The sequence below is a fragment of the Myotis lucifugus genome, unplaced genomic scaffold (genome assembly GCF_000147115.1).
Source record: "Myotis lucifugus unplaced genomic scaffold, Myoluc2.0 scaffold_115, whole genome shotgun sequence".
NCBI lineage: Eukaryota > Metazoa > Chordata > Mammalia > Chiroptera > Vespertilionidae > Myotis > Myotis lucifugus.
Window position 1 is genome coordinate 1,100,273 of NW_005871163.1, and position 22,073 is coordinate 1,122,345.

Here is a 22,073-nt window from a genome sequence, read left to right on the forward strand (position 1 = left end):
GGGGGAGGAGGGGGAGGAGAAAAAATGAAAAAAAGCTTGTGACCTAAAACTGGGTCGCGGCGACAGCTTTTCATTATCGTGCTTTTAAATGACAGATGTGCTGGAAGATTTTTGTTATTGTCTCAGCGTGCTTTTAATACAAACGCATGGTTACGCCTGGAGCCCTAGAGAAGGGTTTTTGTTTTTCAGGACAGTTATTTCTTGTTTGCAACAGCAGGGCAGGCATCAGTCAACAGGCATGTATTTATTTAGGGAGAAAACGCGTGCCAGCCATCTAGAGACCCGTGAGGGCACAAATTGTATTACTCCGTTAATACGTTATTCTTGAAAATGTATGACACATGAATGAACATAGTAGCCCAAACGTAAAGAAGCAGTTTGATGAGGTTGCAAGCTGTGGCTTGGTGTTTATAGTCTCTATTTTCTGATTGCCCGTTTACTCTCATCTTGGTGGAAGGAGGCGGAGACACCTGTAAACAGTGTAGCCCAGGTTACACGAATCTATTGAAGTATATTTGAGATTACTGTAAAAAGTAGTCTCTCTGGGAGACCTACCAGTAAGATTAGGTAATAAGTAAGGACTATTGGGCAAATTATTCAGTTTATGTTTAGAGAATATGGTTCTGGGATTCAGTTTTTGAAATTTAAGTATACAGAATTTCTGAGCTATTTGAACCCTGTTTGAACTTAGAATGAAACAAAAAGATTGTATTTGACTTGTTTTATAAGAACTTTCTTTGGAATTAAACATTTTAGGCAACTTTTACATCATTTTTACAATTTTCCTTTGAACTGCAGCTCTCAGGCGTTCAGAATAGCATTTATCATCATCGTTATATATACTATATGTTACATAATTTTATTTTTCTGAATGATTAAACATAGATCTATCTCATTGTGAAATTTTATAAGAATGTACTTGTTAGAGAAGTTAATTGATCTTGACACAAGCCCAATATGTACTGGGAATAAATGAGTAAATTTTGGCCTGAGTTTTGAATTTATGTACACAAATTTACACTCTTGAAAATTAGTAAGCGATATAAATTTTTTGTTTGTGCAAGAGAGCCACAAAACTGATGTTGATTTGTTCTGAACTTTTCCATATGACTTACCACTGGCTTAAATAGTTATTGATTCTTAAGCTTCTGGAGCTGTTGGCCTATTGATGGCAACTTGAATAATATTTGAATTAATTAGGAGGCTATAAGAAAGAGGAGCTAGAGTATATGGCATTTATTACTTTATTCAAACAATAACAAATCATGACAGAATTTTAAATGAAAATTCATTTCTCATTAAGTGATATTAGTTACATTATCTTTTTTGTTTGCAGCTAATTTCTAAGCAGTCTACTTACTGTGGAAACCTGAATTTAAGCACTGATTCACACCAAGATTTTTTATATATTACAAATCTGTGCTTTTCCTGTTTAAATTGATGGTTTATTATTCTAAGTGGAAAACAAAAGTGGTTCTAGCAGGAAAATTGACTTGTTCTTGTTCTCTCTGATGTCAGAGACTTTGTGGGACTTTCTTTTTTCCCACCAGATGTGGAACAAGAGAATGATTCAGGAAAAGTTGACAAAAATGTCTTCCTTTCTTGTTTGTTTGGTTTTATAATGCCCTAGATTATTGCTCAATAGAATCTGTGGGTTGGGGAGAAGTCAAGCACCACACACTTTATTAGTGTATATCATAGTTACCACTTTGAATCCTAAAACAGTGGTATAGAATTTTATACATAAGAAAGTATTTTTTTGTTGTTGTTAATCCTTACCCCAGGATATTTTTCCATTGATTTTTTTTTAAGAGAGAGTGGAGGGGACGGGGAGAGACAAAGAGAGAGAAATATGATGTGAGAGAGCCACATTGATTGGTTGCCTCCCACACCTGCCCAGACCAGGCTGGGAATCTAGCCTGCAACCAAGGTATGATGTGCCCTTGACCGGAATCGAATCCCAGGACCCTTCAGTCTATGGGCCGATGCTCTATCCAGTGAACCAAACTGGGTAGGGCTACATAAGAAAGTATTATTTTCTATAGTGTGCTACTATAATAGTGAAAAATTTGTAACAGTCAAAATGCACTATAATAGGATAGTGAAATTAATAATAATTCATGTAATATATGCAGTTATTAAAAGTCATATATTACAAAATATTTACTGACATGAGAAAGTACAATTGTTGAGTGAAAAGTCAGAATAGAAGGAAATATATACACTGTTATTATTTATAACATGTCATATAGTATGTGGCAAAATGAATGGCAGGTTTACATAAAATATTAAAAGGTGTCTCTGGATAAGATTATAGATAATTTTTATTTTAGTGCTTATACTTTTCTATGCTCTATCTTTTGAATAATATTACTCTAATAACCATAAAAATGACATTAAAATGTTTCCAAGGGTCATAAGAGAAAATCCTGAAAGTCCCACATAACCACTGCTCCAACAGAGAAACTATTTTATGATTCATATTAGCAAAAAAAAAACCCCCTCAAAATATGGTGCTTATGCAATATACAATAATGGAAACAGCTAATAATTTAGGTGAAGGCATTCTCCTAGTTAACAGCACCAACCTGGTAATAGTTTTAAGTATGTGGCTGCTGTTTGGGTCTTACAATCAAAATGTTCTGTGTTGACAGTGCCACCTATTGATGGACTTCTTGACTTAGTCTTTTTCTCATTGCCTGATCAGTCACTAGTTAGCAGTTTTTGAATGTTTATGAGGTGCCAGGTACAGTTGACTTTTTTTTCTTTTTTTTTTAAAATTTGTTTTATTGCTTAAAGTATTACAAAGAGTATTACATATGTCTCCTCCCCCCCCCCCCCCGACATTTCCCCTGGACAACACCTACCCCGCAGTGTCTTGTGTCCATTGGTTAGGCTTATATGCATGCATACCAGTCCTTCGGTTGATCTCTTACCTCCCACCCCCCCCACCCCCGCCTCCCAACCCTCCCTGGCCTTCCCACTATAGTTTGACAGTCTGTTCGATGCTGCTCTGCCTCTGTATCTATTTTTGTACATCAGTTTATTATGGTCTTTATCGTTCGGTAGGTGAGTGAGATCATGTGGTATTTTTCTTTCATTGACTGGCTTATTTCACTTTGCATAATGCTTACAGTTGACTCTTAAACAACATGGGGGTTAGGGGCACAGATCCCCCATGCAGTACAAAATCTGCATATATCTTTTGACTCCCCAAACTTAACTACTAATAGCCTAATGTTGACCAATAACATAGTCAATTAACACATATTTTGCATGTTATATATATGATATAGTGTATCCTTACAATAAAGAAAATGTTACTTAGAAAATCGTAAGGCAGCGAAAATACATTTACACTACGTATTGAAAAAAATATGTGTGTAAATGGACCTGTAGAGTTTACACCCATGTTGTTCAAGGGTCAGCTGTATTTGCCACTCACTGAGGATACGAAGGTGAATGAGACATGATTTCTGTTCTCAAATTGTGGTTGAGAACACTTTCTTCTTGGGCTATCAGGCCATATGTGTACTCTGTTTTTTCTGTCTCACTGCTCAAGGCCTGGCACTTCAGACAGCATCTTTCTCCTGGTGCTCATATATCCTCTTTTAACGTTCTTTATGGGAAAATATGTTCTGAGTTTCAGATAACCAATTTATAAGTAGATTTTGGAGCTATTACTTGATTGTATGTTAGAGAATCTTATATTTACATAGGCTGCATATATGTTCATTTGTGGATGTTATTGTTATTTGTAAAGTGTGTGACAATTTCTTAGTACCTTATTCTTGCATCCTCTTTTTAAAAAGCAAACAAATAGAAAGAACAGAGAAGAGACAAACTATCAAAAAAAAAAAATGAGGTGGGCCCTGGCTGGTGTGGCTTGATTGAGAGTCATCTTGTGCACCGAAGGGTTGGGGGTGCGTGCAGGAGGCAGCTAATCCATGTTTTTTCTCTCTCTAAAAAGAAATAAAAACATTTTTAAAAAGGAAAGAAAAGAAAACAAGGTAGAAAGATATCAAAGGGCTTCTCCACCGCCCCCTGGTCCTGAGGGGTGATTGGGGCCAGCATCTGCCTCTCACACCCACTGCCAGTGATGGCCCTGCTCACACCCACTGCCGGTGCCTGGCGGTCCCAATCACTTGGCGCCGTCAGTGGGTGCGAGCGGTGGCTGCTGGCCCCAATCGCCCCTGAGGACTTCTCCACCTCTCCCTGCTCCTGAGGGGCAGCAGCTGCCGCTCACATCCGCTGATAGCGCAAGCCCCGCTTGCACCCACTGCTGGCACCGGCCCCAATCGCTCCGCGCCGTCAGCGGGTGTGAGCGGGCCATGTGTGAGTGGGCTGGCGCCATCAGCACGTGGGAGCAGGGGCTGCAGTAGTGGGGCTGCGGTGGGAGGGACTGGGTCGGGGCTCGGAGGATGGGCCAAGACCCACACCTGTGCCCACCACAGCCTTGTGGCCCACAGTTCCTTTCAAGGTGCACGAATTCATGCACTGGGCCCCTAGTGTCTTCATAAGATTGTTGTGAAGCTTAAATTTGTTAATATAAATAAAGCACTTAGAACAGTTGCTGACACTTAGTAAATGTTCAATAAATTGCCTATTATAGCTACTGTTGCCCTTGGAATGCTTTTTAAAAAATATTATATGTTTTTTAATTGGTTTTAGAGAGAGGAAGGAAGAGGGAGAGAGACAAACATCATTGATGAGAGAGAATCATCCATCATCTACCTGTTGCGGGCCCCCTACTAGGGACCAAGCCCACACTGAGGCATGTGCCTTGACCTGAAATTGAACTGTGACCTGGTTCATGGGTCGACGCTCAACCACCCATGGCCCCTCCCCCAGGTCAACCCGGCCAGATTGGCCCCCTCACCCCGATCGGGGCGGGCTGGCCGGACCCCACCCATGCACGAATTCATTCACCAGGCCTCTAGTATTGTAATAACTATGTATAGTGCCAGATGGGTACTAGACATTTTAGAGGGGTTACTTTATAAATTATATAAATGCCTAACCACTATGCTGTACCCTTGAAACTAATCCTATCTAATAAAGAGGGAATATGCTAATTGACCCTCACACTGTGCTGTACCCTTGAAACTAATCCTATCTAATAAAGAGGGAATATGCTAATTGACCCTCACACTGTTGCAAAGATGGAGGCACCCACAGCCAATAAGGAGGGAATATGCTAATTGACCCTCACACTGTTGCAAAGATGCCCTTGCCGCGCGCCTGCCTCTGGAGTCCCCCAGTCCCCTCAGCCCCCCAGCCGACCATGGTTGGCCCAAGGCACAGGCAGCCTCGGATGTCGGCTGCCCAGCTGCCCAGGGCCGGCCGAGGCTTGCGCTGCCAGCAGTGGCAGCAGCAGAGGTGTGATGGGTCATTGCCTTCCCCTGATCACTGGGTCGCCTCCCACCCCTGAGGGCTCCTGGACTGTGAGAGGGGGCAGGCCGGGCTGAGGGACCCCTCCCTCCTCCAGTGCATGAATTTTCATGCACCGGGCCTCTAGTATAAAATACTATTGAATGTCAACTGTAATTGATAAATAAAAAAATAAACAAAAATAGTCATTAAAAAGTAAAAATAAATAAAATTCTCAGAATATTGGACACTAATAATCAAACGTAATTTCAATAAACATTCTAGGGACAATATAAGTCATAAAAATTATCAATCCCACTGCCTTCTTTCATTATTATAAACAGCTGAGACATGTTTACTTATAATCTTTTTTATAGCAATCACTTTAATTTTTCATAAACCTTTCTTTTTACCCTAAATTTAATGTCTTCCTCCTTTTTTTGAATACCAGAATTTGATAGAAATATCTTTTGTTTATTTTTATCTCTGAACTTGCTGTTACATTTCTAGATTTTCTCAGTCTTCCAAAATTTTGATTATCTGAAGCAAACTAGTCAGTTTTTCTTTCAAATGTAAGTTTGCCTTGATTTGAACAAAGGAACTGTGTAGTTACTGATATTCATTCTTCAATATGGATATGAAAATTACTAAAGAAACTTTTTTATAGTTTGGGTTGAAAAAGGGAACTTCTTACTAACAAACTATAAAAATAAAATAGAAAACCTAATATGTCAGTCTTATTTTAGAAGCTAATGTCATGTAATGACTTCTATTGGGAAATGCATCCTTTTTTATAGGTCACTGTCTTCTACCACTGAGTATTTTAGTTGAAGACTCTTTGAAGTGGCTTGTTTTTAAGATAAATGGTGTAGATGGATGGGAAAAACTGTAATGATATTTAGGCTTGTCTGATAGGACTGGCTATTATTACCAGAAAAAACATATCCCCAATTACTTTTTGGTCAAAATTATAGTAAGTAGTAGTATTTTTATTTAAAAAAATAATTTGCTCTAATAAGCTCTAAAAGATTCTCTATTCCTTGTAATCTCTCACTTGTTTCTGAACTTTGAAATAGAATTTTAATCATACTGACTCACACTATGCTGAAATTAGATTTATAGGATGTTGTTTGACCTGTTAGGGTGGTAAGTATTTTTCATTTTCTTATGCTGAAGAATGCCTGAACATACCAATGTAATAGCCATTTTTTTAACAACCCCGCCCCCCCATGATTAACTGACCTTTTGCTATTCCTGCATGACCTTTTCTTTTTTGAGGTTTTAAAATCAAATTTCTTTGGTTTGTAAGTGCTAAAAACCACATTCAAACTAATTTTTAAAAAGGGGGGAGGGATTAATGTTAATGGCAAGGATACTGGGGTTTTACAGTACCTAAAGATAGAAGTACAGCCAAGCTTCATGAGGGGGAGGGGACCAAGAACTGGAAACTCATCAGTAACACAGGAAGTTATTTTCTCACCACCCTGGGGCAGCATGGTCTCTCTGCTTCTCCCTGTTTGCCCACTTCATTTTTCTCTCTCTACATGTTGTCTTTTACCACTGTGCATGGCTGAACAAGTTCTCTACCTCTTAAATTCATATATTTACTCATGGTTTTATGATCACATTTAAACCCCTGGGAGAAAATTCAATTTGAGACAAGTGTCTATGTCTGGTCCCGTCAGCTATGGTTGATGAAATTAAGGTCTTATAGAACATTTCAGGCCCCATTTTTATGGTAGGGGAGTGAATGCAGGGCATACAACTCTCAGAGGGAGAGGTATGTACCCAAATAAATATCCTAAAAGGTGGTGATTACAAAGGAATACTGAATAATATGGAATGAAATTAAGGTGTTGGTTTTTTTTAAATAAAAAAGAGACCACTCATTGTCTTTTATATAGTAGTAAAGAACTTAAATTATTTCATCCCTGATCCATAGGTGATTATTGTGAGAGCTGTAAAAATATCTCCCCGTTTCAAATAAAAACCAATGGAGCTGATTTTTTAGCTTCTGCATACAGAATTTGAAGTTTGAGCATTGCTGTTTTATGAACACAAATAACTTTATGTTTAATGTAATTATTAATACATCATGTACTTTTCTATTCAGGAAGCATTTACTGACAGCTGTCATTTACTATGCTAGGAACTGTGCTAAAACAGGTATTTACAGAGATGGAAATGTAGCAGTGCCTACTTTCAAAGAATTTCTAATCTAGTTTCAAAGAGTACACGTTCACAGAAACAAGTATAGTATTGGTGTTATAATCATAATATAAATCTGTATAGGATACTCTTAAAGCATAAGAAGAGAGAATGACATTCTGTCCTGGGGAAAGAGGTTAGGGAAGGCTTCAAAGAGCAGGTCTCAAATATTGCACAGAGTGGCCATTTGAACAGGGACATTGTCACAGAACTGAATTTGCAAAGGTGGTGTGAAGTTTGCTATGACTGAAGTAAATTTTTACACCATTTAATTTAATGAAATCGAAATGAAAACTTATTTTTCATAACTGTCCTTCACATGTTAGTGAACACTACTTTTTTTAAAGGTGAGTTGTAGATTTTAGTTTACTAAAATAATTTTGTTCTATAACTTTTTAAAAAATGTATGTTTTTATTGATTTTTAGAGAGGAAAGGAGAGGGATAGAGAGAGAGAAACATCCATGAGAGAGAAACATCATTGATCAGCCACCTCCTGCATGCCCCCCACTGGGAATCGAGCCTGCAACCTGGGCATGTGCCATGACCGAGAATCAAACCAGTGACTCTTAGTTCATGGGTCTACACTCAACCACTGAGCAACACTGGCAGGGCTGGTTCTATAACTTTGATATCATTTTCAAGAATGAGATGTCACTGATCATTTGCTTTCAGTTTCCTTTATCACATTTTTCAAATAGTGGTTGGTTGGTTGTTAGTTTACTTATATGGTGATTTTTTCCTATTCAAGCATAGAGCTTATAATAGTTACAGTCTTGGCCAGGTAGCTCATTGGTTAGAGTGTTGCCCTGATACACCAAGGTTGTGGGTTTGATCCCCAGTCAGAGCCCATACAAGAAGCAACCAGTGAAGGAATAAATGAATGAAACAACAAATCTCTCTCTCTCTCTCTCTCTCTCTCTCTCTCTCTCTCAAATCAATAAATTAAAAAAACACATATGAAGATCCACATTTTTATAAAAGTAAGCAATGAAAACCATACATAGTGTAAACCTAATGTAATATTAATAGACAAACTCTAAAAATGATCTATGTCAATACTGAAATCTTTTAATTTTAGATGAAAGAGCATACACACACATACACACACTATTTTGTAAAATATTTTATATCAGTTTTTTTTCTCCTGTAGAATGGTACCTTCCTTTAAGCAAAATTAGTGTAAGCAGTTGGCAGAATGCTTTGTGCTTCACTACTCTCAGTTGATTAACACCTTCTCTTTTCAATTCCTTTATTCACTCAGTCATGATTCCTATACCACCCCCATTACAAATAACCAACCAACCAAATGAAAAAAAACTCCCCCAGACCCAGAGCTCCATAGTTGACTGTTTTGAGAAGTGACTGAGGTAGGTGAGGAAAGAAAAGGGAGGCAGTTTTGTGGCTGCAGCAGTGGTGGTGGTGGGTGGCTATGTTTCAAGCATGAGGCTCATTTTCATATAGCAAGCTCAGAAATACCATCATTGTCACCATTCACAAATTGTGATTGTTTTCTCATCCCCTTCAAATCTATCAGTCTGCTTTTCGTCCTTCAAATATGCTTTTGATATACTGTGTAGGAAAGAGGTAATGAACATAAAAAAGAAAAGGTTATAGTCCTTTTACTGGTTGCTCCTTTTGTTTGGAATGCCCTTTCAACTCTCTTTTATTATTCTGCTCATATTTCAAGATTTAGATGATATCTTTTTCTTTTCCAACTTTTCAAGCCTAAACTGTGTGTCCTTGTGCTTTCTGTGACCACTCACATTATATAGACATCATTTATTGTAACTTCTTGTTTACTTGTCTGCATTCTCCATTATACTCTTATAAGGCAGGGCTATATCTTATTTGTCATTGTGTTTCCAGTGCCTAGTACAACACCTGACACATGGTAGGGTTACCATTTCAGGATTCTTGAATGCAAACAACAGAAATCAACTCTGGTTAACTGAAGCAAAAGAAAAGGATTTTATTGGAAGGATATTAGTTAGCTTACAGAAATGATTGGAAGACTGGAGAACCAGACTCTGAGAACAAATAGGAAACAAACCAACCAGCCATCCTCAGTGCTAGACCATTGCCAAAGTTATGCCACGGAAATATCCTTTTCCTATTCAAGATACCATTGCTCTTCTGCAGGACATTGGATGCCATTGATGGAACACTGCCATGGGTGCTGTATGTCACTGTTCTAAAATGAATGTTAAACTGTCTTTTCAACTTTAACTCTAGACTCAAATTCTGTATGAAAGCATCTAATTGACTAATCTATGTGCTTGGTCCCTAAATAGAGAAGCAAGCATATGGTCTTTTTGGCTTTCATGGTTGACTCTAAGGTCCACCATCCTTCCAGAATACATATAGTGACATGTAGGAAGGGAGTTCAGATGTTAGTATTAAAAAAAAAAAAGACATAGGTACTTTTCAAAAAATTTTTGATAAATAATTATTAGATGAATGAGAAAATCAGTCATAATTTCTGTCTTTGATTCTTTACATTATCAAGCATTGAAGTTAATATGGTACCCCTTCTGTAATCTAAAACAAAATCAATTCCAAACCATAAAATAAGCAAAAGATAAGCAAAATCAGCAAAGCTCTGATTTTTAAAAGGATACCTCATTGTTAAATTTTAAAAAATTATTTGAATTAAATTTAAACTTCTGGAGCTCCCTTTTTTGCAATACCATAAGCACATGTTTGTTTAATTATCTGATATTCTTACACTGGATATAGCCAGGATTTGAACTTGGCCTAACTGATTTCAGAGCACTTAACTGCTATTTTTATAACCTTTATATAGTTGTATTCTTTATGCCTTCTTTTTTAATTTTTTTTCTTTATTGATGAAGGTATTACATATGTGTCCTTATCAACCCATTGCCCTCTCACCCCCTCCCCCCATTCATGCCCTCACCTCCTGGTGTCTATGTCCATTGGTTAGGCTTAAATGCATCTTTATACCTTCTTAACATCTCATTCTGATCATCTACTCATTGATTTTATTTTTAATGGCATTCATTTTGTTATTTAACCTGTCTGATTTTAAAATTTTCAGTTATTTTTAACACCCAGTATCTCTAGTTGGTTCTTCATGATTCCTTATTATTTTTCTAGTGTTCTACTTAGTTTTCTGAGGATGTTTGTTATGCTTATGTAAGAAATGTGTTCTGTTTGCTCTGGGATAGGTTGTTCTGTTCTTGGACTCTTTTTTGGGTTTTTTTCCTCTTACCTCTCCCTTGTACTTCTGCAGTGTTTATTTTTTCTTTCCTGGAGCCCATATTCCCTTGAGAATATCAACTATCTTGATTGATAATATAGGCAAAAATCCCAGATTCAAATTTATGCCCTTCCTGGTGAATTTTTAGAGTGCAAATGTGTGTGTGGCAGAGAAGTGGGTTTAGGTCTAAAGATGGAGATTTGCCAAAGAAATAGTTCTGTTTTGGCTATTAGATATACAGATAGTGTTATCAAATAGGTCTTTTGGATCTCAGTAGAGAGTCAGGATTGGTGATAGAAATTCGAAAGTGATGCCCTGGCCGGTTTGGCTCAGTGGATAGAGCGTCAGCCTGCAGACTCAAGGGTCCCGGGTTCGATTCCGGTCAAGGGCATGTACCTTGGTTGCGGGCACATCCCCAGTGGGGAGTGTGCAGGAGGCAGCTGATCGATGTTTCTCTCTCATCGATGTTTCTGACTCTCTATCCCTCTCCCTTCCTCTCTGTAAAAAATCAATAAAATATATTTTTAAAAAAAGAAATTCGAAAGTGAGCTGTAGTTAGTGGGATTAACATATTTTCTTGGGACTATGAAGAAAGGGAAGATCCTGGAGGTTGATTTGACTGCTAAAAGTAGGTTAAGGGGGTTTAAGGAATTGAAGTTATGTATTATCTAGGGCTGGTCCTGGCCATCAGAAGGTTTAGAAAGAACAATGTGTCATCTAGCTTCACTAAGCTGATCTGATCCTTGTCAATTCTGGGTCATTGTTTCAGGCTTCTGTGGAATAGTCTACATGGTATAGTAGCAAGAGATCTGGAATAAGGAGTTTTAGGCCCTGCTCTTCTACAGATGAACTGTGCTATTTTGGGCAAGTCAAATTTGCCTTTCCACACTTGAATTTACTCAGCAACAAAATGATGAGATTGAACCAAAATATTTTTTAAAATGTGTTTTTATTGATTTTTAGAGAGAGAGGAAGGGAGAGAGAAAGATCAATGCAAGAAACATAAATCGGTTGCCTCCCGCACGCCCCTCCCCCTCCCCCGATTGAGTCCACAACCCTCTGGTGCATGGGATGATGCTCAACCAAATGAGCCACACTGTCCAGAACCCAAAAGATTGTTAAGGTCCTTTTCTACTCTAATTCTGTGATTCTTTAAAGAAAGTACAGTTATAAATAACCTAGACCAACAGTTTGATTTTTAAAATACATTTATTGATGATATTAAATTTTAAGATATATATGTTTGTATTGATTTCAGAGAGGAAGTGAGAGGGGGAGAGAGAGAAACATCAATGATGAGAGAGAATCATCGATCAGCTGCCTCCTGCGTGCTCCGCACTGGGGATCTGAGCCGGCAACCCAGGCATGTGCCCTGACTAAGAATTGAGCCATGACCTCCTGGTTCATAGGTTGAGCTCAACCACTGAGCCACACTGGCTGGGCTATTTTCTTGATGACATTACCAAAATAGAATAAGTTGTTGATAAGAATACAATTAGTTTTAAGTAATTGCTAGATTACTTTTCAGAAAAATTGTTTTATTTCACAGTGCCATTATTTTTCAAGTGTGCTTATTTTTCTTATCACCATCAACTAGATTTTATTCATATTTGTTAATTACTAGGTATGATGTAGTACCTCAAAGTTTATTTGTTTTTACTTTTTAAATATGTTTTTATTGATTTTAGAGAAAGAGGAAAGGAGAGAGAGAGAGAGAGAGAGAGAGGAAGAGAGAGAGAGAGAGATTGACGAACATCAATTTGCTGCCTCCTGCATGTCCCCTATTGGGGATCAGGCTGCAACCCATGCATGTGCCCTGACCTAGAATTGAACCGGTGTCCTGATGCATGGGTTGATGCTCAACCACTGAGCCACATCATCTGGGATCAAAGTTTATTTTTAAAAATTATTTGCAAGGTTAACAATTCTTCCAAGCATGTTAATATTTGGATTTCTTGTGTTTGTAGTCTTTGTTCATCTAGTAAGTCCTACAAGTCAAAAAATTTTATCAGTAATTATTAACTGGGACAATAACAACTTTCAAATTTGTTTTCAATTATTCTCAAAGTCCTTTTCAGTTGCTTATTAGCAAGTAAATTTGTTATATGTTACAGTTCATAGGCAAAAGTGAAAAGGGATTTTTTAAAAGGCTTAAAGTACCTTTAAATAGGTGATGAGATTAAGAAATTAAAATGTTAAGCATTAATCCAATAACAGCACTATAAATCTTGTATATCTACTTTTCAAGAAAGGTGATATTTTTAATTAGTGGCTCTCATTTTTATTATATATTAGTATAACTGAATTTTAGATTACTTATCTTATGTAAATGTTTTTAATCACCCCAATGAATATTATTTCAAGTTCCTTGTGTATGTGTGACTGAAATACTGAAGAAAAACCAGATATTGTGTGTTTGAGAGAAACTTTTGGGAAGATTCCAGTGGAGGCAACAATTCATTTTAGATGCCAGCTAACAAATGTTTATGATAATTCAAAGAGGAAGTAAGAACTTTGCGATATGGAAGTGGTATGCATATGGGAAATTAAGTAAAAAAATGATGGTGAAAGAGACATTTAAAACCAGACTTCCCTTTTTTTAAAAAAAAATATATATTTTATTGATTTTTTACAGAGAGGAAGGGAGAGGGATAGAGAGTTAGAAACATCGATGAGAGAGAAACATCAATCAGCTGCCGCCTGCACACTCCCTACTGGGGATGTGCCCGCAACCAAGGTACATGCCCTTGACCGGAATCGAACCTGAGACCCTTGAGTCCGCAGGCTGACGCTCTATCCACTGAGTTAAACCGGTTAGGCCGCCGTGGTCAGCAAACTGCGGCTCGCGAGCCACATGCAGCTCTTTGGCTCCTTGAGTATGGCTCTTCCACAAAATACCACAAAATACCACAAAATACCACATGCGGGCGCACACGTACAGTGCGATTGAAACTTTGTGGCCCATGCGCAGAAGTTGGTATTTTGTGGAAGAGCCACACTCAAGGGGCCAAAGAGCCGCATGTGGCTCGCAAGCCGCAGTTTGCCGACCACTGGTTAGGGCAACCAGACTTCCCATTTACTCTAGACTGGTAAGCACCATATGTTTGCATTTCATATACAGTGCTGAATATGAATAGATTTTCAGTACAAGATTGGTAATTGATATTTGTTGTTACTGTTAGTTTATAGTGAATCTGATTAGACTGTAGAAATGGTAAATCTCATCGTTTCTTTATTTTAAATGATGTAGTAAATAGCATTAAAAATTATCCAGATACCATTTCCTCATTCCCATTTAATCATTTCTCACTTTTCCCATTTCTGCACTATTTTTACTTTTATATTAAACCCCACCCCCACCTTTTATACTCCTTTTCTTACTATATCTCTTTGTTCAACTTTCTTCCTTTTCTACTTTACTCTTTTGTCTTATTTTTGATCAACCATTCTTTTTCTTACCTGTTAATTGCCCCACTCTCTTCAATCAATTTAACTTCTCCCACTTACCTGTTAATATTTGTCCATCAAAGTCCATGTTAACTAATTAATACAAAGGTCTCCCCAGGAAATTGCTTTCTTCTCTTACATTTTTTTTAAAATATGTTTTTATTGATTCTAGAGAGATGGGAAGGGAGATGAGATTGCTTCTCGGCCTTTTGGTTAAGATCAAGTGTAGAAACATCGATATAGATGAGAGAGAAACACCCATCAGCTGCCTCCTGCATGCCCCTCACTGGGGACTGAGCCCGAAACCTGGGCATGTGCCCTGACTGGGAATCAAATCTGCGCCCTCTAGATTCCTGGTCGACACTCAACCACTGAGCAACCCCAGCCGGGCTCTTCTCTTCCATTCTTGAATTGAAGTATTTACATAGTAGAACTCCAAATCAAATGAGAGTTAAATTATAAATTAATGTATTTCATCTAAGGCAAGATGTTTAACTTATATGCCTCAATTTCTTTTGTTTTAAAAGGAATTGAAACTAAATCTCCATGTATCCTTCTAGCTCTAAAATCCTATGATTCTGTGGTGTTTTAACTTTCCCATTTTTTTCTACTATACTGGCCTTATTCATTTAATAAATATTTACACACCTACCATGAGTTTTTAACTGCTGTAATTTATGTGACAGAATCAAAAGAAACAAAAGACAGAGTTCCTGCCTTTCCATTGTTTATAGTCAGCCTGGAGAGACAAGAGGTATCTATCTGTATGTTAACACTGTGTGTTATTTCCAGTTTATTCCTGTTCAGATCCATATTTTCAAGGGAAAACCAGCTACTGTAGTTCCAACCTAACTTCTCCTTGAGCAGCAGGGTTACCCCTGAACACAGTAAAAGACTTCTTTTTATGTTCTTATGCATATAGGAGTCTCCATTGTAGTTGTTCTGTAGCATTATTTTATGTTGTTCACTTGATCTAGTCTAAAATTTGACCATAATAGAAAAGTTTATCTCAGAACTACGGAGATTGATCTTCATTGTGATTTAGTAGATGATCATTCTCCGTCCTTCTTATCTTTTATGTGTATACATATGTCTGTGCATTTATATGTTTGTATAATCATGTTCAAATATAATATTCCAGATGTCTGAGTAAATGTGACTAACAAGTCTTTCCTCACCACATATACTTTTTTTCTTTGGTTTCTGTACCTATTTTGTAAGGGTGCATTGCTTTTGGAGACATCTTTTCCTTTGTAGACTGTATGTGTTCTCTAGTTTAAAAAAATACATACATACATACCACTCCACAGGGATTAGGGACAGTGATGGTAAGGGGACAAGACTTATAAAATGTCAACACTAGGGATCCTTGTGATGGAACTGTTTTGTATCTCTACTTTGGTGATGCATACATGAAGCTGTTCATGTAACAAAATTATAGAGAACTAAATATACAAACACAAATGCAAGTAAAACTGGTGAAATCAAAATAAGATAGGTAAATTGCATGAATACAATAAAAACATTTAAATATAAATATAAGTTTAGTAAATTTGTAGGGTACAAAATCAATATACAGAGATCTATTGTGTTCCTGTATAATAGTAAGAAACTATCTGAAAGAGAAATTAAGAAAACTATCTCATTTATAATTGCATCAGAAAGAATAAAATACTGAAAAATAAAGTTAACAAAGGAGGTGAAAGACCTGTACACTGAAAACTGTAAGACAATGATGACAGAAATCGAAGAAGACACAAATAAGTGGAAAGATAGTCCATGCTTATGGGTTGGAAAAAATCAATATTCTTAAAACGACCATACTACCCAAAGCAATATATAGATTCACTGCAATCCCAATCAAAATTCTGGTGACATTTTACACAGAAATGTAACAATCCTAAAATTTGTATGGCACCACAAAAGATCACGAACAGCCAAAGTGATCTTGAAAAAGAATAACAAAGCTGGAGGCATTTTACACCCTGGTTTCAAACTGTATTACAAAGCTAGAGTAAACAAAACAATATACTATTGACATTAAAAAAAAACAACTCACACACAAAAAAAACAGGTGCAAAGATCAATGGAACAGAATAAAGAGCCCAGAAATAAACATGTATATATGGTCAATTAATTTATGAAAAAGAGGACAAGAATATACAGGAGGGAAAGAACGGTCTCTTCAATAAATAGTGTTGGGCACACTGGCCAGCCACATGCAAAAGAGTGAAATTGGAGCACTGTCTTACATCGTACACAGAAATTAACTCAGTGGATTAAAGACTTGAGTGTAAAATCTGAAACCATAAATTTTCTGGAAGAAAACATAGGCAGTAATAAGTTATTTGACAGGATGTCTTAGCAGTGGTTTTTTGGGTTTACACCAAAACAAAGGCAACAAAGCAAAAATAAATAAGTGGGACTGCATCAGAGTAAAAAGCTTCTGCACCGCAAAAGAAACTATCAACAAAATGAAAAGGCCCCATACTGAATTGGAGAAAATATTTGCAAATTATATAACTCTCAAGGGGTTAATATGCAAAAAGTGTAAAGAATTCATACAACTTAGTAGCAAAAAATCCCAGAATTAAAATGGACAGAGGACTTTAATAGACATTCTTTTAAAGAAGAGTACAGATGGACAATAGGTATCTGAAAAGGTGCTCAACATCACTAATCATCAAAGAAATGCAAATCAAAACCACAATGGGGTATCACCTCACACCTATTGGAATGGCTCTTATCAAAAAGATAAGAAATAAGTGTTGGCAAGGATGTGGAAAAAGCGAACCCTTGTGCACTGTTGATGGGAATGTACTGGTAAATTGGTGTAGCCACTATGGAAAACAGTATGGAGGTTCCTTGAAACATTCATTATAAGACTACTGTATGATCCAGCAATTCCACTTCTGGGTATTTGTCCAAAGAAAATGAAAACACTAATTCGAAAAGATATTTGCACCCTCAAGTTCATTTGCAGCATTATTTACAATAGCTAAGATATAAAAACAATGTGTCTATTGATGGATGAATGGATAAAGAAAATGTGTGTATACTTTATATTTTGTCCCCCCAAAATGTATACACACTTTAACAGCTGATAGCTCAATTTTGAAAATGAAATGTATTTCAGTAAACACTGCCTTTATAATTATTCAAAGTGGGTGTATACATTTTGGGGGGACACCCTGTGTGAGTGTACACATATATATATCACACATTTTCTTTATATGTTTATATGTGCAATATTCAGCTATAAAAAAGAATGAAATCTTGCATTTTGCAACAACATGGATAGAACTTGAGGACATTATGCTAAGTGAAACAAGTCAGAGAAATTAATGTTTCTCATCATCGATGTTTCTGTCTCTCTCCCTCTTCCTTCCTCTCTGAAATCAATAAAAATATATATTTTTTTAAATGCCCAGCTTTCATGGCTCAGTGGAATACTGTATGATTTAATTTATATGTGGAATGTAAAAAAAAAAACAAGTTCATAGATGCAAAGAACAGGTTGGTGGTTGCTAGAAGTAGGGGATGAGGAGTGGGAGAAAAATGGGTGAAGGGAGTCATAGGTACAAACTTCCAGTTATGAAATAAATAAGTCATGAGAGTGTAATGTACAGCATGGTGACTATAGTTGAGAATACTGTATTGCATAAATGACAGTAGCTAAGAGAGTTGATCTTAAAAGTTCACATCACAAAAAAATTTTTTAATTTCATAATTATGGTGATGAATGTTAACTATACTTATTCTGGTGATCATTTCACAATATATACAAATATCAAATCACTACGTTGTACACCTGAAACTAATATATGTTTAAAAAGCAATTTAAAGGAGTCTGTGCTGAAAGATAATTTAACATATGTAGCTTTAGGAAGTACACTGATACATTCCATTCCATTTACATCAAAGGATGATCTACAAGATAGATTTTACCCATTTTTTTAGTCCACATTTTCTTATGTATGTGTGGAAAGTAGAGCAATAGTTGTGATGTGTTGTCTTAATTAGAAGAACTTTGCAAACACTTAAGTGATGCTGGTTTTATATGTCTCATTTTCGTAATAGAAAATCTATTCTAATAATGGGTCAGTTTTTCATACAATTTATGAAATCAAACTAAAGGTTTTGGAAGTTTATTTCGTCGAAGGTGAAATATTTGATATTGTAAACGCTGCTGTCAATTTAAAATTATCAACATTGAAGAAAAATCTATTTGTTTTTTGATTAATAAAATATTTAGTGGATCATTGTTTATGGTAAGAAATGTTCTTACTATATTAAGAAAATCATGTAGCAGAAAATGTATTTGGAATTTATTATAGCATACTCATAATATATAATTGCAGCTAAATAAGCCTGATAGTCTATGAATAAACCAGGAGCTATAATTTTCAAAAGTTAAAAGTATTTTTATATACATAGAGTATTTCAGCTGGAAAATTTTTGTGTTTATCTGATGTTGAATTTAAGAAATGTTTCAGCAGGTCACTATTTAATATATATGCCACTCTATATTTACTGACTGGAATTTTTCAGTGAGTCTGAGGTAGAATGCTGTCCTAGTTTTGTTTGTTTGTTTATTTTGTTTTGTTAATCCTCACCTGAGGATATTTTTTCCATTGATTTTTCTCGAGAGTGGAAGAGAGAGGGAAAGACAGAGAGAAACATCGATGTGAGAGAAACACATTGATTGGTTACCTCCTGCACGAGCCCTGACCAGAGCCCCGGGCAGGGAGGATCCTGCAACCAAGGTGCATGCCCTTGACCGGAATCGAACCCGGGACCTTTTGGTTTGTAGGCCGACACTCTATCCACTGAGCCAAAACGGCTAGGGCTAGTTTTTAAAACATATATCCATTCTGACCACTTTTAGCATTACAAAATGTAACAAGATTGTATTTAACATAATTTCTCATTCATTCTTTTCACCCATTCCATTCCAAGACATTTTATCAAATCTTGACTCAAATAATTTTGGCCCTTTCCACCCTTCTCTCCTACTTTTCAAAGACAGACCAAGGTAGGAAAATCTGGTGTCTGTTGCTGCTGCTGTTTCCTTGTCATCTATTTATATAAAAGCCTAATATGCAAATTGTCCCCTCGGGAGTTCTACCGGGAGACCGGGGGTTCAGTTGCTCACTATGACGTGCACTGACCACAAGGGGGCGGCGCAGAATGAAGGAAGGCCCCGGCTTGTAGCCAGGGAAGGGAGGCCCCGATTGGCCCTGTTTGCTGGCCAGGCCTAGGGACCCTATCCATGCATGAATTTTGTGCACTGAGCCTCTAGTTAGTAGATAATCCACATTGGTTAAAGCTGTGGTTCTTCCTCTTGATGTAATTGTGATTACTGCATTTCAGCTTGCTCTCCTGAAAAAGCTTTTGACTCTTACTGAAACGCCTGCCTGTGCAAGTCTTCAGCATTGTGAAGCTAACCCACAATGATTTGTACAATGTAGTTGGATTGGTTATACCCTAAGACTTTGTCAGTGGCATCATCTTTCCATTTGGTATTTAAAATTACTTGTAACTACAACTTACTAAATTACTCAACTTTGAAGAAAATATGATAATGGCATATTGAATACCATAATACAATATCATTTATTGTCTTGGATAGAAGTCCTGGGTTCCTTGATGAGATCTCAACCATGTTAAGGATTTGATAAAACAGATTTGATTTTAGTATAAGTATTTAAAGACTTTGTAATAAAGGGAAAATACTTTAGGGTGTTGACTTCTTTTGTATATGGAAGTTACTTGAGTTTATATTTAATTTTCATAAATGTGTATATTTTTCCTGTGGGAATGAGATACTATATATAATGCCCCAGAAGTGGTATGTTTTTCTTTCTCACATTGCTTCTGTATATTTACTCATTATGTCATTTATTTTTATTTTCTGTTTTTGTCCCCATTATCTGCTCTGTGTGTGTCTATTTTTGACTGAAATGTGTTTTCTGAAAGAGCTAGTGTTTGAAAATTACTTATTGGCTCTTAACCATATATAAACAATATATGCAAGCATTTTGTTTGAAAATTATCATTGTTAATAGAACTTTAAGACATTGTAGGGGGAAATATTTGATTGGAATTAATTTAAGCTCAATTCTTGTTCTTTTCAATACAGTATTTCTCAAACTCTGAGGCTTGCAGAATTCACAAATTGAGATCTGGCATCATTTTCAGAGAAAGACCTTCGTAATGTGTAAGTAGTTTTTGTTTTTTATTTTGATTTATTTCTATTAGCTGTTTTCTGTATTAAACACTGAAAGTTTAATTTACCATATTTCTTAACCAGATTTTGGCACATATTCACCACATAATGATTATGAGTAACAAGTGATACAAAAGAACTTATTGAAAGATGTGCCCTTGATCAGTATTAATGACCATTTATTAGAGATAGCAACCTCAAATGTAAAGAACACTGGATTAAGGGACTTGAGTTCTTGTCCAGGTTGCCACTTACTAGATAGGTATCCTTAAGTAAGCCACCTTTTGTGCTTCAGTTTCTTTGGCTATGAAATGAAGGCTTAGACTATGACTAATAATAAATTTCCTTTCCCTCTAAATGTCTATTATTCCTATCTTAACTATTTTTTTTCAATAAATCAGGGGTTGCTAATCTTTAATAAGGATGCTGTCAAATTACAGTTACGTTTTGATTTTTGTTGTTGGTTTTTGCTTGGGAATTGGTATTGAAAGGGGAGGTGCTTCCAAAGTAGATCTTGGAGACAAGTACGCCTCCCTTGCTCAAGGAGTTTGCTCCATATAGTCCAACAATTTGGATTAATAAAACTTACTTTTAAAAAGTCAAGTTTGCCTTGTGTGGGTTTAACCTTTTCAAAAGAAAGTTAACCTGCTCTTAAATATGATATACAAATAAGGTTTCTTTCCTTTAAAAATTTCCAGAGAATGCTGATGCTGAAGGAGTGCCAGTTTTCAAGGAGATGGGGAAAAGGGACAATAAAATAAGGATCATCATGTTTGTGCATATGGGACTTTGGGAAGAAAATGGTAGAGAAACTTTGGGCATAGTGGAGGCACACACTTGGAATATGGAAGGGGGATAGGAGAAAAGATGGTTGGAGGTAAATAAAAGTATAGAAAGAGATGTGGAAAAGTAGAACTAAATAAATGCCTTGAAGGCAGAGGCTTTTGCTTTAATCAGTATCATCACTGGCTCCTAGAATAGTGTTAGATCTTAGTATTTATGAAAATATTATTGAATGAATGAATCAATTAATTCTTGAATAAATTTCTAATTTTGCCTAAGGTCCTGATGGTTTTAGTTTTTGGTTACTTGACTCAGATCATCTAGTTTATCTATATCCTACATTTAACAACAACTGTAATATTTAGGGCAATTGAAATTCAGAATATTGATTCTGAATTATAGAAAAAGACATTATGTTTACGTATAATATGCTTTAGAAGGATTACAAAGTGAACTGTTCATTCACTTAATATTTTTAAACACCTATCTACCATACTTTGGGACTAGCTGGGAATGGAAGAATAGGGTGTTGGTTACAGTGTATACTATTTCCATTTGATGGAATATTATGTAGTCATTTAGTATAATTATAAATATTATAGCAGTTTAGAAGATGCTTATTAAATGAATAAAATATATAAGTATTTGTATTCTATATTATAACTGTGCATGAGGATAAGAGGGTTATTTTCTGTTCTCAAAAGAAACTAGGAAACATTGTCACTATAAGCCATATTTATTATTGTGTATGGGATTGTTTAATTTTTTTGCTCTTTTGTACAATTCATGAAGTTTAAATGAAAATCCACATACAG

General features: G+C 36.3%; 1 protein-coding gene across 7 annotated transcripts in view; it reads left to right on the plus strand.

Moving 5' to 3' along the window:
* Nucleotides 1-22,073, plus strand: part of DENND4A (DENN domain containing 4A) — a 94,064-nt gene that overhangs the window by 1,004 nt on the left and 70,987 nt on the right. For all 7 annotated transcript variants that reach the window (XM_023757806.1, XM_023757808.1, XM_023757807.1 and 4 more), the window contains exon 2: nucleotides 20,389-20,466. The gene's annotated coding sequence lies outside the window, so the exon portion shown is untranslated. The remainder of the gene's footprint in view (nucleotides 1-20,388; nucleotides 20,467-22,073) is intronic.